Source organism: Barbus barbus (genome assembly GCF_936440315.1).
Source record: "Barbus barbus genome assembly, chromosome: 3".
NCBI classification, from domain to species: Eukaryota; Metazoa; Chordata; class Actinopteri; order Cypriniformes; family Cyprinidae; genus Barbus; species Barbus barbus.
The window spans coordinates 10,578,631-10,595,400 of NC_136731.1; the positions used below are offsets into that span (position 1 = coordinate 10,578,631).

General features: G+C 42.4%; 2 long non-coding RNA genes across 2 annotated transcripts in view; one reads left to right on the plus strand and one right to left on the minus strand.

Moving 5' to 3' along the window:
* LOC306855355 overlaps positions 1-16,770 on the plus strand; it is a 1,003,769-nt gene that overhangs the window by 525,339 nt on the left and 461,660 nt on the right. The window lies entirely within an intron of this gene.
* On the minus strand, positions 1,528-9,500 carry LOC306855350. Its single transcript, XR_013782929.1, has 3 exons — positions 9,091-9,500; positions 4,235-4,338; positions 1,528-2,291 (listed from the first exon to the last, which is right to left on the minus strand). It is a non-coding gene; the product is annotated as an uncharacterized lncRNA (long non-coding RNA).

A 16,770-nucleotide genomic window follows, 5' to 3' on the forward strand; every position in this document is an offset into this window, starting at 1 on the left:
GAGCCAATTTTTACATTATATTTGTGAGAAAATGGTGAATTGTTTAATTAATTGTGTGTTAGTGGTCGAGAAAAACTGTAACGAAGATCAGTCTCATTGCAACAAACCTATTCTCAATTAGTTTGAAGATAAAGGATACACACAGCAAATCAGCACCTGGACAAGAGAAAACAACAGCTCCTGGATCTTCTGGATCCTGTGCTCATAAGCGGTGCAGTCAAACATCAGAGCAGGAGTTCTACAGACATACCACAGCTATCATGATCCTGTGTAATGTGTTTTAGAGTAGACACATCAAATTTATAAAAATCTGCATAGATCTCTCATTCAACAAGTTTGTAAGATAACGTCATGACTTTAAGAAATGATAATAATAATAATATAAATGCAAATAAATTCAGTGTATATTATTAAACTTCACATTTTGTCTACTTGTGTGAGTGTGAATGTGTTAAATAAGGAAGGTGTGTGTGTGTGTGTGTGTGTGAATGTGTTAAATAAGGAAGGGGTGTGTGAATGTGTTAAATAAAGAAGGGGTGTGTGTGTGTGTGTGAATGTGTTAAATAAGGAAGGGGTGTGTGTGTGAATGTGTTAAATAAGGAAGGGGTGTGTGTGTGTGTGTGTGAGAGAGAGAGATTGTGTTAAATAAGGAAGGTGTGTTGTTTGTGTAATATCAGCACAACTTGCTCAACCTCGACCTCAAGCCAAGACATTTCAAAAGAAAGTACAGCTCTTTCGGTAACACTTTCTATGAAGCCTGTATTTATAATGCATTATAAGGGCATTCTTAATGCATTATAATGCATGCATAATGCCTTATAATCAACATTATAATATGTTATATCATCTTATAAATAATCATAACAACAGTTACAATACATTATAATACTTACCTATTTGTGCTTATAACTTTTATGAGTACAATGCATTATAACACCAGATGAAGCCTGCATTTATAATGCATCATAAGGGTTTTCTTAATGCATTATAATGCACATGTAATGCCTTATAAACAACATTATAATGTGATGTATCATCTAATAAATAATCATGAAAACAGTTATAATGCATTATAATATGTACCTATTTGTGCTTATAACTTTTATGAGTACAATGCATTATAACAACAGATGAAGCCTGCATTTACAATGCCTTATAAGGGTATTCTTAATGTATTACAATGCATGCATAATGCCTTATAAACTACATAATAATGTGCCGTATCATCTGATAAATAATCATAAAAACAGTTACAATGCATCATAATACTTACCTATTTGTGCCTATAAATATTTAGAGTGTAATGAAGAGTGTGATGACTTATAACACACAATGAACATATTATGAGTGGCCTTTAACTGCTTAAAGTAAAGTGATGAAAACAAAGTCTTCTTTTAAACATCTAAAAAGCTTTATAATGTGGTATTAATATTTATAAGTGGTCCTTGTCTGCTTTAAGTAAAGTGACAAAAGTTAGGTATTCTTTTAAACATCCATAAGATATCATGAATGGGTTATGACACATTTGCTTTGAACTTTTTATTTGCTGTGAACATTTATATTGCAATACTTGTAACATAAAATGTGCTCCATTAGGTAAAATCAACAAAACAAAACTGTATTGTTTAAAATGTAAAGGGTTTCCAGTGAGCTAACGCTACGTAGGTCACAGTGAAATTCGCATTAACCTAATAGGAAACACTCAAATAGAAACAAAGTAACAGCTCACCTAAAGGCTAAGCAAAATAACTGTAAACTGTTTTTCTGTCTCTATGATTTGTGTTATGAGAATATGCAAAGTCACAAAATGCTTAGCGAAGCAAAAGACATAAGTGAAACCATGGTGTTTTCTGGAACGGCAAGAGAAACCAAACAAATGAACAGGCCACTAATTACATAACTCAGGCAGCCCTGTTTACATCTCCTAAAGGAAGTTTCAAAACCTGTCAATTTCTACACAACAGAACAGTTTAAAGAAACACAAATAAATCAAGCAATAGGCAATAGATCTCCATCTGCTTTCATTTGAGTAATCTTTTCTTTAATTTCAGTGGTCAGTGCAGAACGACATTTACCAATAAATGTGCTCAGTGTCTCTGTTTTGTCGTTCCACTGGCCCATGGACTTCAAAATATCAGGTGCAGCCAGGTGCAGCTCTGCGATAATTGCAGTTCTTGCAATTGTGTTTCTGTCCACTCCAATAGCATCAAATGCAGCTTTCATGGATTTCCCCTTCTTGAAGGCTTCTAGAGTGCCAAGGTATCTGCGAATAATGCCTCTGGTGTTCCTCACTGAATAAAGAGAAATATTATATATTGTTATGCTAACAGTTACTTCTCAAAGGCAATTTCCTATAATTCTCAAATTCTCTACAAAACCTAATCTTTTTAGGTATAAGTTTAATCTTCAACAGTTCTTTCGCTGCATTTTATTTATTATTTAATTATATGGTACTGTATCTGCATTCTGAGCACTTTTGAGATATTGAGCTTCAAAGTTTTTGCATTCCAAAGACCTTTGTAGACAGAACCTTATAAATAGTTTTTTTTTTTTATAAAAAGTCCCAAAATGTGCACACACACACACACACACACACACACAGACACACAAAAAAAACATATATAATGTAAATAAGTTGTCACAGAATATGAATGTGTGAATAACTAAATTTTGACAAAAATGTCAGATAGAACCTTATAATTCCAAAGTGGTCATTTATCCGCAATGTAACTTACTGCGTACACGGTTGTGTCCAGTAGCATCAGCTGCAGGTAGTATGGTGACCCATACTTGGAATTTGTGCTCTGCATTTAACCCATCCAACGTGCACACACACAGCAGTGAACACACACACACCGTGAACACACACCCGGAGCAGTGGGCAGCCATTTATGCTGCGGCGCCCGGGGAGCAGTTGGGGGTTCGGTGCCTTGCTCAAGGGCACCTCAGTCGTGGTATTGAGGGTGGAGAGAGCGCTGGACATTCACTCCCCCCACCTACAATCCCTGCTGGGCCAAGACTCGAACCCGCAACCTCTGGATTACGTGTCCGACTCTCTAACCATTAGGCCACGACTTCCCCCTAACTTATAATTATATAATATAATTATATATAACTTATTAATTATAGTAATATTTTTTAATTAAATGGATGTATTAACAATTCTAAAAAAATAATAAATAAATATGATATAATACATATTTATATTATAGGCATTAGTTATACTTTGGTAGAGAAAGACTGTAAATGAGGATTTCCATAATTATTACAGATATGCAATGGGTATTTGGGTTTTAAATTGTTACATTGGGGAAAAAATTAAATGGTCATTTATTGTTTTTATTCAAATGTCAAAACATATCTTAAGTATGTTGACATCGTGTTACAGGTCTGCAAACATGCATTAGCAATTGCACAATACATGAGTGTAGATTCACTCTTGCCAAGTTCTATTAAGAGCCGACCTAACATAGCTATTGCATTATCACATTTAGATGGCTTTGATTTTAAGCTGCTGTGGCACTGAGCCACAACAGAGTCTGGCCAGGACTGTAATTCCCAGCGGCCTAACAAAACATCCACCAACAGCTCCATCTTCCCACCACATCACACACCCCAAACATTTCATGAACTACAGCTTTCCTTCACCAAACTTGATTTACATTTTCTCTATTCATTTTCCTAGAGATTATTTGATTATGTTTCATTTGAATGCTTTTTTAAATTTAAATGCACATCTAAGGGTGTCATGGGAATGGCACAAAAAGGTGATTTTGATCTTTTGGGATCATTTGTGAGGATTATAAAACGTAGATTGGAATTTGTTGAGAAAGGATTGATAAGAGGTGAAAGACTGGAAGTGACCATTCAAATCATACTGCCAAAACTTGCATCCGTACAATCAAAGCCTCCTGGACACATTCTCACATGCCATTCCAGGCATAAAGGCCATCATTTACAAGGAAAAATTAAAAATGCATTGGACACTATAACTGACCATGCCTTTGTCATATTTTTTAACATATGTCATAGACACACAGGAGAGGAAGTATCCCCATAGATGAGGAATGTGAAACTGAAAATATATATTCACTATCTGACTATCAAACTATCTAGAACTTCCTGTTTTTTATTGCATCACTGGTCACATGGCAGTGGATTCTGTATACCGCACACTGCGCAAACTTAACAGAGCTATTTTTTTGTGCTTATGTTTTCTCTTCTTCATCTTGACCTCTTCAAGGGAGGAGTCTGAAAGGCTGGAAGACTCATCAGAATCAATGACCTCCTCTGAACTAGAGATGGCAATCCGTGGAGATTTCTTTGATGATTGTAGGCCTGTAAAATATAAGTTACTTGTTACATTAGATTTGCATCCATGCATGTATATTTTTCCCTGCTTAGCCAGCTACTATTCAAATTTTAAGTAATTTCAACTCAAATCATTTGGTCTCATTCACTAATAATTGCATGGAGAACTTCTCATGAAAAATCTCTGCCTAATTCACAATGTGTGTGTAAAGCGTAGTAACTACGTAATATTAATATTAATATGTAATTTAAAGTAATAGTTTAATTTTGTCACGAATCTGGTCCATGCTCTCCCTGTCAACCACCACTAGAGGTCACCCGTTCACCACAGTGACTTTTACACTCACAGCACATTGGACTCCATTTCCCACAATCCATTGCACAGATCACAGCTGTCACCATTCACACATCACACACACCTGATCACCATTTTCCAATCACCACCACACACCATATAAGCCTGGGACTTGCTCTTGCTCAGGGCCGAGTATTGTTAGCGTATATCACTCGCATAACGATAGCAACTCTACAGAGCCATTATTCTAGTCCTAGTCTTGCCTTGTTTTCCTGCCGTGTCTGACCCTGCCCGTGTTTCCTGGATTAACCCTTCGCCTTGCCGTTTGGACTGTGTTCGCTGCCCGTTTGGATTATTGCTCTCGACTCTGGATTCTCTCTCTGCCTTGCCCCTTTGGATACTGTTCGCTCATCGTTGACCCACGCTTGCTCCACGGATTGCTCTGTCTTGCCCTTGCCATACCTGTTTGCCGATGTCTGACCCTGCCTGTTTCTGACCATGTTTTTTAATAAAGCCTTGCATATGGATCCGCATGTCTCACGTCTCGTCAGCCCTGTAACAGAATACTCGGCCACACAAGGATCCAGCGGCTTTTCAAGAGGACATTGGCCAGGTATGAACTGTGCACGACTGTTATTAACCCTCGAGCAGGGCTCGCGACCGCTCGAGGATTATATTCAGGAGTACTTAGACCTCGCCTATTTTTCTGATCTGCCGGACTACGCACTTATTGACTTTTTTTTTGTGAAGGCATTAATCAGCCGCTCCGGTCAAAGTTAATCCGCGAGGGTCCCCGTTCATCTCTCAGTCAATTTATGGACTATGCTTTACTGTGTGTGGGCTCCTCTTTTACTGTGGGTGTCTCACTCACTCACAAAATGGCGGCAGCAACAGCACCCTTCTCGTCATGCCTGTCAAGCCAGAGTCTGCTCACGTCGTCGCTGTCAAGCCAGAGTCTGCTCACGTCGTCGCTGTCAAGCCAGAGTCTGCTCACGTCGTCGCTGTCAAGCCAGAGTCTGCTCACGTCGTCGCTGTCAAGCCAGAGTCTGCTCACGTCGTCGCTGTCAAGCCAGAGTCTGCTCACGTCTCAGTGCTCCAGCCAGAGTCTGCTCACGTCTCAGTGCTCCAGCCAGAGTCACAGCACGTCTCAGTGCTCCAGCCAGAGCCAGAGTCTCTTCACGCCTCCACCGAACTGCCAGAGGCTGTTACCACAGATTCAAGGTCAGTCCTTCGAGTTCTGATATCCAGTGTGATGGACCCATCACTGATGTCAGTGCGAGTAGCTGGCATTCCCAGGGCCTCAACCCTGGCTGTTACAGAGACTGTTCCCCTGACCTCAGTGCTTCCCGTTATGGCGGTTGCCATTTTGAGTGTGTGGGCTGCACACTGTGCTCCTGAGGCCTCTCCTGTCCACGAGTCTGCTCCAGTGCCTCCAGAGGTGGCGGCTTCCGCTGCAGAACCTCCCGACGTGGTGGCACCCATCCCTGAACTCGCTGTCTGCCCTGTCACGGCCACGGAGGCCGTTCCTGACCTCATGGTCTGCCCTATCACGGCCATGGAGGCCGTTCCTGACGTCACTGTCTACCCTGTCACGGCCACGTAGGCCGTTCCTGACCTCATGGTCTGCCCTGTCATGGCCATGGAGGCCGTTCCTGAACTCACGGTCTGCCCTGTCACGGCCACGGAGACCGTTCCTGAACTCCCTGTCTGCCCTGTCACGGTCATGGAGACCGTTCCTGAACTCACTGTCTGCCCCGTCACGGCCACGGAGACCGTTCCTGAACTCACTGTCTGCCCTGTCACGGTCATGGAGGCCATTCCCGAACTCACGGTCTGCCCTGTCACGGCCACGGAGGCCGTTCCTGAACTCACTGTCTGCCCTGTCACGGCCATGGAGACCGTTCCTGAACTCACTGTCTGCCCTGTCACGGCCATGGAGACAGTTTCTGAGCTCGCTGTCTGCCCTGTCACGGCCACGGAGGCCGTTCCTGACCTCATGGTCTGCCCTGTCACGGCCATGGAGGCCGTTCCTGAACTCACTGTCTGCCCCGTCACGGCCACGGAGGCTGTTCCTGAACTCACGGTCTGCCTTGTCACGGCCACGGAGGCCGTTCCTGACCTCATGGTCTGCCCTGTCACGGCCATGGAGGCCGTTCCTGAACTCACTGTCTGCCCTGTCACGGCCATGGAGGCCGTTCCTGAACTCACTGTCTGCCCTGTCACGGCCATGGAGACCATTCCTGAACTCACTGTCTGCCCTGTCACGGTCATGAAGGCCGCCCCTGAACTCACTGTCTGTCCTGTCACGGCCAAAGAGGCCGTCTGCGAGCTCTCGCCCTGTCCTGTCACGGCTAAAGAGGCCGTCTGTGAGCTCTCGCCCTGTCCTGTCACGGCTAAAGAGGCCGTCTGCGAGCTCTCGCCCTGTCCTGTCACGGCTAAAGAGGCCGTCTGTGAGCTCTCGCCCTGTCCTGTCACGGCTAAAGAGGCCGTCTGTGAGCTCACGCCCTGTCCTGTCACGGCTAAAGAGGCCGTCTGTGAGCTCTCGCCCTGTCCTGTCACGGCTAAAGAGGCCGTCTGTGAGCTCTCGCCCTGTCCTGTCAGGGCTAAAGAGGCCGTCTGTGAGCTCTCGCCCTGTCCTGTCACGGCTAAAGAGGCCGTCTGTGAGCTCTCGCCCTGTCCTGTCACGGCTAAAGATGCCGTCTGTGAGCTCACGCCTTGTCCTGTCACGGCTAAAAACGCAGTCTATGAATCCTCGTCCTGCCCTGCCACGCCCCCTGAGATCATGAATGCTCTCCCTGTATTGTCTGTCTCTGCTCTCCCTGTGTTGTCCGTCTCTGTTTCCCCCAGATCTCAGACTCTGCCATGGGTTCCTGCCCTGTCTGCCTCCCTGTGGTGGTCTTCTGCTCGGGTCTGGTGGTCGTCTGCTCCGCCATGGGGGTCTTCTTCCCGGGTCTGGTGGTCGTCTGCCCCACCGTGGTGGTCTTCTGCTCGGGTCTGGTGGTCATCTGCTCCGCCGTGGTGGTCCTCTGCTCTGGTCTGGTGGTTATCTGCCCCGCCGTGGTGGTCTTCTGCTCGAGTCTGGTGGTCTTCTGCTCCGCCCTGGTGGGCTCCGGTCCCGTCTGCTCCGCCCTGGTGGGCTCCGGTCCCGTCTGCTCCGCCCTGGTGGGCTCCGGTCCCATCTGCTCCGCCCTGGTGGGCTCCGGTCCCTTCTACTTCGCCCTGGTGGGCTCCCGTGCTGTCTGCTCCGCCCTGGTGGGCCTCTGCTCTGTCGGTCCTGAACTGGCCTCTGGCTCCGCCCTGCTTTCCTGCTCTGCCGGTTCTGCCTCTGTCCCCGGTCTTCCCACTTCCTCAAGGACCTGGCCCTCCGTCACTCCCCCTGTTCCGCCTCCGCTCCACCGCCCTCCTGTATTGTGTAGGAGCGTCTGGAAGCCGCTCCTTGGGGGGGGCTATGTCACGAATCTGGTCCATGCTCTCCCTGTCAACCACCACTAGAGGTCACCCGTTCACCACAGTGACTTTTACACTCACAGCACATTGGACTCAATTTCCCACAATCCATTGGACAGATCACAGCTGTCACCATTCACACATCACACACACCTGATCACCATTTTCCAATCACCACCACACACCAAATAAGCCTGGGACTTGCTCTTGCTCAGGGCCGAGTATTGTTAGCGTATATCACTCGCATAGCGATAGCAACTCTACAGAGCCATTATTCTAGTCCTAGTCTTGCCTTGTTTTCCTGCCGTGTCTGACCCTGCCCGTGTTTCCTGGATTAACCCTTCGCCTTGCCGTTTGGACTGTGTTCGCTCCCCGTTTGGATTATTGCTCTCGACTCTGGATTCTCTCTCTGCCTTGCCCCTTTGGATACTGTTCGCTCATCGTTGACCCACGCTTGCTCCACGGATTGCTCTGTCTTGCCCTTGCCATACCTGTTTGCCGATGTCTGACCCTGCCTGTTTCTGACCATGTTTTTTAATAAAGCCTTGCATATGGATCCGCATGTCTCACGTCTCGTCAGCCCTGTAACAAATTTAGCTCAAAGGGAATCATTTGATTTTATAGGGATTTGAACAGAATCACTGTTACGGCGATTCACTGAACCAGCCGTATAACAAACTCTGCACTGGATATTAAAATCCAAAATATAGTGAAAACACTATTAAATAGCACAGTAACTAGATCGGCAGATTAAGACATTAACTTGTGAGCACAAAACACAAGATACTTCTCTTTCAATATAAATCAGATTTTATTTATATAAACCTAAGACATAAACTAATCTAACACATGAACACAAGCATTCACACATTCACACGTTGCAGGAAGAGAGAAAGTGAGGAAAGGATGAGTTTAAGAGAATGGAAATGTGAAATCCCAAGTTCACAGCAATATGTTCAATTGCATAGACCTGAACAACCATCAATCATTTATTTAACCCTCGCTTTGAGTTTAAAATTTATATTAATTAACTGCACCTGATTCAGTTAGAATCTGGAGGTACTTGCTTGCTTTGCCTGTGTAACGGGGTTTCCTCTGTGTCATCTTTGCAGAAAGGGGGTTCCCCGAAGTGGCTGATTGGCTGGAAGTTCAACAGTCTTTGTAGTGAGGTCTTGGGCGTTGGCTGAGGAGTTGGTCTGGTTGAAGTTTGAAGCGAGTGCAGTCGGAGCTGGACTTTGTAGCAAACTTACATTAGAACACGAAACTCCACGGAAAGAAAAGAAACTAAAGTAAAATAATAAAAATAAAAGCATGTAACGACTAAGTTGTTTTCCCTCTCATTATGGCACGTGGGCCAGAGCACGCTCAAAGAGCAGCACGCGGTGGCAAAAGAGAAGAAGAGAGTGAGCGTGACCAGAGAGAGAGAGTGTGTGTAAAGAGCTAAGAGAGAGAATTTTACGATGTCCTGAGTTTTAAACTCGGCTTCCAGACCGTCCCATCTGGATGACTTGACCAATTAGATACTGTCCTTGCTTGGGGTATTGCTTTGTTTCTCCACCCCTCTAATAAATCTGTTCATTCAGAGGTCTGAACTTTACAGGCTCTTGCAAAGTAAACCTTTTGATTTCCATAAGACTATGATGCATTTGACAAAGAATTGATTGGAAGAAACATTTAAAGCATTAATTTTCAAACTCATAGATACTAAACATGAATTGGAATCCCTCAGCTATTCAATAATGATTAAAAAGACATACATATTATTTGATTAAAACATGATATGTGGTTTACAACATAATATGAGGTTCTGCATAAAAATGTCCTTTTAGGATGATTTTATGTGCATATGAAAAGTCTTTGTGTAGTTCTAAGGAGAATGATGACATGTTCTTTAGACAAAGGAATTTTGGTTTGGTCTGTCTTCTATGTGTGGAGACCCTCCCCAGAGAGAGTCTGTAGTAATTTTCTATCATAGGTTTAGATGTGACCATCAGTCTTGATTACTTGCAACAAATTTGACAGTCTCCTTCTTGAATTGGAATTATCAATAAGTGTTCTTTGTCTCAGTGTTGCAAGCTGTTTGGTGACAGAGGCTCGCTGGTTAGGAGGCAGAAATCCGATTTATGGCGTTGTCCTGTTACAGCTTTGAGGCCTCTCTGCATTCCAGCTCCTCAGGTTTCAATGTTCTGATGCATCTTAAAATTGTCTGATTCAGTCTCTGATATCCTACATGTGTGTACGCAAATTAATTTGTTCTTAACCTTCTTATCTTTTTTGAATTTGGAGTAATTCAAAAATAAGCAGCTGTGTGCACAAGGTTAGTAATTTGCATAAAGCACACCCAAACCATCTCCATTTAAGTGTTTTCCACAACGGCTCTCCGTACAGCTTTTCTTACTCTTTCACTGTATATAACGAAATGTAGCCTATATGATGAAATTTATAATGTATATGATGAAATGTATAATGTATTTGTTTTATTTGACAATTTTATTATATCGTTTTATATTTGGATTGTATGTTACAATAAAGTATTAAAGTATGCTTACTAATTAAATGTCGTGTTAAGTATAGCTTCTTAAGATGATTGTAAGGCTGTACAGAGTAAATGTTTTTTCGTACATGTGGTTTCAGTTGTTCCTATATTTTATCGTAAATTTACAATAAGATTTGGTGTGAAAGTTTTGGTGAATCGTTACGTATTCTTAAAATTGTTCATACAAACATTTTACGCATAAATTTGTGTGTACGTATGCTTAGTGAATGAGACCCAATGTATTGTGTTCATGTATTTATTAAGCAAACAGTCTTATCATACAATGAAGCAGAGACGATAGGGCAGTTCATGGTAAATGTTTATTAATCAATATTAAAAAGAATAAGTACCTGGTTTCCTTTCTTCATTTTTCTTTATCAGTTCCCTGATAAAGCTGTCTTTCTTTACCAACTCTTCTTGGAGGAACTGTTTATCAGTTTTCAGAATTGCAATGGTTTCATCTCTCAGGTCCCCTTTTTCTTTTTCAGCTTGAAGCTGTATTTTAAGTGTTGTGTTTAATTAGATTGGCCAAACATCAATTCCAGAATGCAGATATTACAGCAAATGAAGTTATTCAGTTTAATACGTTTGCCTGTGTTCTTGACTTTTTGTGTATGTATATATATATATATATATATATATATATATATATATATATAGTAATGAATTCATTTAAATATTATCCCTTTAAAAAAATCTTTGTAAAAAAAATCAGGTACATCTCTTTTACTGAATACATGTAATCTACCATATCAATTATAAAATATATATATTTAATATTATTTGGCCTTTAACTGCATCAACGTGCTACTGTTTGTAGAGTCAGGGTTTAAGGATGGAATACTTCATTATAGGTAACGCTAGTAACAAATCTGCTCACCGTTTTTCATTGATGTTGAATCATCACCGGTGATGTTGTCAGGGGAATTAACGTAAGTAGCTTTCCGCTCCCGCTTTCGGCTCATATCTGTCTAAAATCAATTCTAAATGTTAAAAAAAACGTATATATCCATGCCTAAATCTATATGGATAAAAACTTGAAAGCTATTTTACAAACATTATCTGGATTACCCCACCTTATATGTGGAACAGGCCTAGTGAGCAATTTCTACAAATACTAACATTTAACAGTTACTTGTATTACGGTGCTTATCTACAATACTATTGTGTTTAAAGAAACTCACTTAATCAGTCACGACGTTTGATGATTGTCCAGATTTGTCTCGTAGAGTACGACGGGTAATGCCGATGCGCGCGTAGATTGTGACATGCATGCGTCATTCTTCCTGGGTTTTGAAGTGTTCAATTTCTAATTGACTCCGATTCCTTCATGTTTTTTTCAAGGAGCCGATTCAGGTTTAATTTTCTCGATTCTTAAGACACAACGACACGCAAGTTAATAGTATAACTACTCCAAGTATCAATTATTGAAAGTATGCATGAAAAAAGATCATGTCATGCATGCCAATGGAATTAATTACCATCATCTTTTGGAGTGGTCTTATGATTCTGAAACGGAAACCCAATTCTTTTTGAATGGATTTGGAGTGAGCCTGCGCACATGAGTTTCTGGTTGAATTAAAATGTCCAGATTAGTGCAGGAACTTTTGTGTTTAATTCGAAAACCTAATACCCTTTCGCACAAACGAAAGATTGTGTTGTGGATGCAGAAGGGTCTTTTGCACCGGAGAATGCGATGCAAATGCAAAGAAAAAATGAAAATTGAAAAACAGCCACGTCGAGATGGATATCATTGGTAAGTTACATGTTTTTCAAATTGCTAAAATACATATGCAGACAAGTACTTTTTGGGATATATCGGGGAAAAGATTTGTTAGTATGATTTTGTTTTTCACCAGGATTTGCAGACGTTGCCGAGGGGTTACGACAGTTCGTAAGAATACAGTTTTCTACCAGTCCCGCAGATCATTGCAGAACCATGTAGAATTCATCTACAGGTATGTAACTTTCTGCAGATGGCAAAACAGTAAAATCAAATTATCATAAAATCGGAATAGTACATACGTGTACTATTAGCAATATGGGTAACATGTTGAAAAAGACCCCCTTAAGAACAGTGTGAATTTGCTTTTAAATTGTAACATATTTCGATATTACATTAGCATGTGCAGGATTATGATGCATTAGCCAACATGTTAATACTGGAAATAAATATAAATATTTTGTAATTTAGTTGTTAGCACAAAATGACAAATATTAAAAGAGGGGTAAGATGGCCCTTATTGGGGTATGTTAGCCCCCTGCTTGGGACAAGAAACCCCCTGGATAAACTTTTACAGAATGTATAAATTACTTTTGATTTGACTTTTAATTCTTATTAATATTTATGTATTTTAAAAGTGTCTTTTAATGTTAAAAAAAACAGTCATCTGAAAGGTAAAATTAGTATGCACTATGCTAGGTTTCTTTTCATTTATTTTTAACAGACAGTAGTACAAATTACTTTTTTCCACCTAGAGGTAAAAAGACTACATACTATATCAGAATCAGAATCAGAAAGAGCTTTATTGCAAAGTGTGTTTGCACACACAAGGAATTTGTCTTGGTGTTAGGAGCTTCCAGTACAGAAAGTACAAACATAGTGCAGACAACATATAATTAAGGTGATAAAGAACACTAATGAAGAGAATAGACAATAATTAAGAATAACAATAGTAATACAAAATAAAAATATACAGAAAAGAGACATGACCATAGACAGAACTGTGAATGTGCATGTGTCCTATGTACAGATGAAGGTTTGATGAGTTATTTACAGATGTACAGTACCGGGGTGTGTTATGTGTTGTTCAGGTGGGATACGGCCTGGGGGAAAAAAACTGTTCTTGTGTCTGGCTGTTCTGGTGCTCAGTGATCTGTAGCGCCGGCCAGAGGGCAACAGTACAAAGAGAGAGTGAGCTGGGTGTGAGGGGTCCAGAGTGACTTTCTTAGCCCTTTTCCTCACTCTAGAGGTGTAAAGTTCTTGGAGGCTGGGCAGAGGGGCACCGATAATTCTCTCAGCAGTCCTAACTGTCCGTTGTAGTCTTCTGATGTCTGTTTTGGTAGCTGAACCAAACCAAACAGTTATAGAAGAACATAGGACAGACTCGATGATTGCAGAGTAGAACTGTTTCAGCAGCTCCTGAGGCAGGTTGAACTTCCTTAGCTGGCGGAGGAAATACAGCCTCTGCTGGGCCTTTTTTGCAATAGAGTCAATGTGATAGTCCCACTTCAGGTCCTGGGAGATTCCCAGGAATCTGAATGACTCCACTGAAGTCACAGTGCTGTTCATGATGGTGAGTGGGGGGAGAGCAGGGGTGTTTCTCCTGAAGTCCACTATCATCTCCACAGTTTTGAGCCTGTTCAGCTCCAGGTTGTTAAGACTGCACCAGACAGCCAGCTGCTCAACTTCCTGTCTGTAAGCAGACTCGTCACCGTCCTTGATGAGGGCTATGACTGTAGTGTCATCCGCAAACTTCAGGAGATTGACAGAGGGGTCCTTTGATGTGCAGTCATTCGTGTAGAGGGAGAAGAGCAGTGGGGAGAAAACGCAACCCTGAGGGGCGCCAGTGCTGATGGTGAGAGTCCTGGATGTGAGTTTGCCCAGCCTCACTAGCTGCTGCCTGTCTGTCAGGAAACTGGTGATCCACTGACAGATGGAGGAGGGCACAGAGAGCTGTCTCAGTTTGTCTGAGAGAAGGTCAGGTATGATGGTATTGAATGCCGAGCTGAAGTCCACAAATAAGATCCTTGCATAATTCCCAGGTTTGTCGAGGTGTTGTAGGATGTAATGTAGTCCCATATTGACAGCGTCATCCACAGACCTGTTTTCTCTGTAGGCAAACTGAAGAGGATCCAGCAAGGGTCTAGTGATGTCCTTCAGGTAGGCCAGGACCAGTCTCTCAAGTGACTTCATGACCACAGACGTGAGTGCAACAGGTCTGTAGTCATTAAGTCCAGTGATTTTGGGCTTTTTGGGGACGGGAATGATGGTGGAGCGTTTGAAGCAGCAGGAAACTTCACACAGCTCCAGAGATCTGTTGAAGATTTGTGTAAAGATGGGGGCCAATTGGTCAGCACAGACTTTTAGACAGGCAGGTGAAATACCGTCTGGTCCTGAAGCTTTCCTAGATTTCTGTTTTCTGAAGACCCGGTTCACATCCTCTACACAGACTTTAAACGCAGGTAGAATGGTGGGGGAGGGAGTAAGGGGGGGTTACAGGGGGGGAAGGTGAATGTGTGAAGTGCAGATCAGAGCGGGTGCTGGGTGTCAGTCTGGCCTTTTCAAATCTGCAGTAAAACACATTGAGATTGTCAGCCAGTTGTTGATTCTCCACAGACTGTGGGGGTGGTGTCTTGTACATGGTGATGTTCCTCAGACCAGTCCATACTGACGCCGGATCGTTGGCTGAAAGTTCTTTTTTCAACTTCTCAGAGTAGTTATTTTTAGCCACTCTGATCTCCTTTGTTAGTCTGTTCCTGGCCTGGTTATACAAGATTTTATCCCCACTTCTGTAAGCGTCCTCTTTGGCCTGACGAAGCTGTTTGAGTTTCCCAATAAACCACGGTTTATCATTATTGAATGATAAGAATGTCCTGGTGGGGATGCATATATCCTCACAGAAACTGATATATGAAGTTACATCCAGATCGGTGGCAGCGGCTTCAAAAACATTTCAATCAGTGAGGTCAAAACAAGCTTTTAAATCTTGCTCTGCTTCATTAGTCCATCTCTTAACAGTTCTTAATACAGGCTTAGAAGATTTGAGTTTTTGCCTATAGGTCGGTATGAGATGAACCAAACAGTGATCAGAGAGCCCCAGAGCTGCCCGTGGGACAGAGTGATATGCATCTTTAATTACTGTGTAACAATGATCCAATATATTACTGTCTCTGGTGGGACATGTAACGTGCTGTCTGTATCTTGGCAGTTCGCGGGAGAGATTTGCTTTATTAAAATCTCCAAGAATGATTAAAAAAGAGTCCGGGTACCTTTGCTCTGTTTCAGATATTTGTTCGGCCAGCTGTTGCATCGCGGCGCTCACGCACGCGTCCGGAGGCACGTACACATTCACGAGAAGGAAGGAGGAAAACTCTCGGGGCGAATAGAACGGTTTACAGTTTATGAAGAAGGCCTCCAAATTAGGAGAACACATCTTCTTCAGAGTTGTTACATCTGAACACCAACCTTCATTTATGTAGAAACATAGTCCACCACCTCTCGTTTTCCCCGTTAGCTCCGTGATGCGGTCTGATCTGAACAGCTGATATCCCGGCAAATGAATCACGTTATCCGGGATGTTTTCACTCAGCCAAGTTTCAGTGAAGCACAATGCAGCAGAGTTTGAAAAGTCCTTATTTGTGCGGGTGAGGAGAAGTAGTTCATCCATTTTGTTAGGAAGGGATCGGAGATTCGCTAGATGAATGCTTGGGAGCGCAGTTCGGAAGCCGCGTTCGCGGAGCTTAACCAGCGAGCTTCCCTCTTTTCCGTCTGAGCGCGCGTTTGACTAGGACCGCTGCCCCTCCGACCAAAACATCCAACAAAGTGTCTGAATAATCAAAAACCGGAAAAAAATTGTCAGGTGTGTGTTGCCTTATGTCCAGTAGTTCGTCTCTGGTAAAACTGACAGTAAGAGAATGACTAAATACAGAACAAACAAACAAAAACAACAAAAGAACGGGAGCGTTCCACACCACAGCAGCCATACGCGGCGCCATCTTCTCAGATGTCAATTATATGTAATTAAAATGTCTAAAATCTAAAATCTGCAGTACATACATACTCAAAATATATTTGACTTAGTTGACAGATAAACAAGAGAAAAAAACTTGTGTGACAAGTAATGTAAGTAGCCTATATATGCTGAGTTTCAGTTAAAGGGGTCATATGATGCAATTTCAAATTTTCCTCTTCCAATCAGAGGACATCTCGCATTTTTAGAACGATGAGCTTTGTAAAAATCTACCCTTTTCTGAAATGTGGGGCTTCGAGGAACAACAATATTGTACAGTATGAGGAAAATAATGTGTTTTTTGAACCTTAATCCGCATAAGCACATTGCATTACACCAAATACACAAAATAATGTTCTATTTAGCAACGTCATATGACCCCTTAAATTTTTGTGACATGCTTAATTTGTTCACAGAAAGGAAACTCAAATATCTAAATTTCTCTGTCA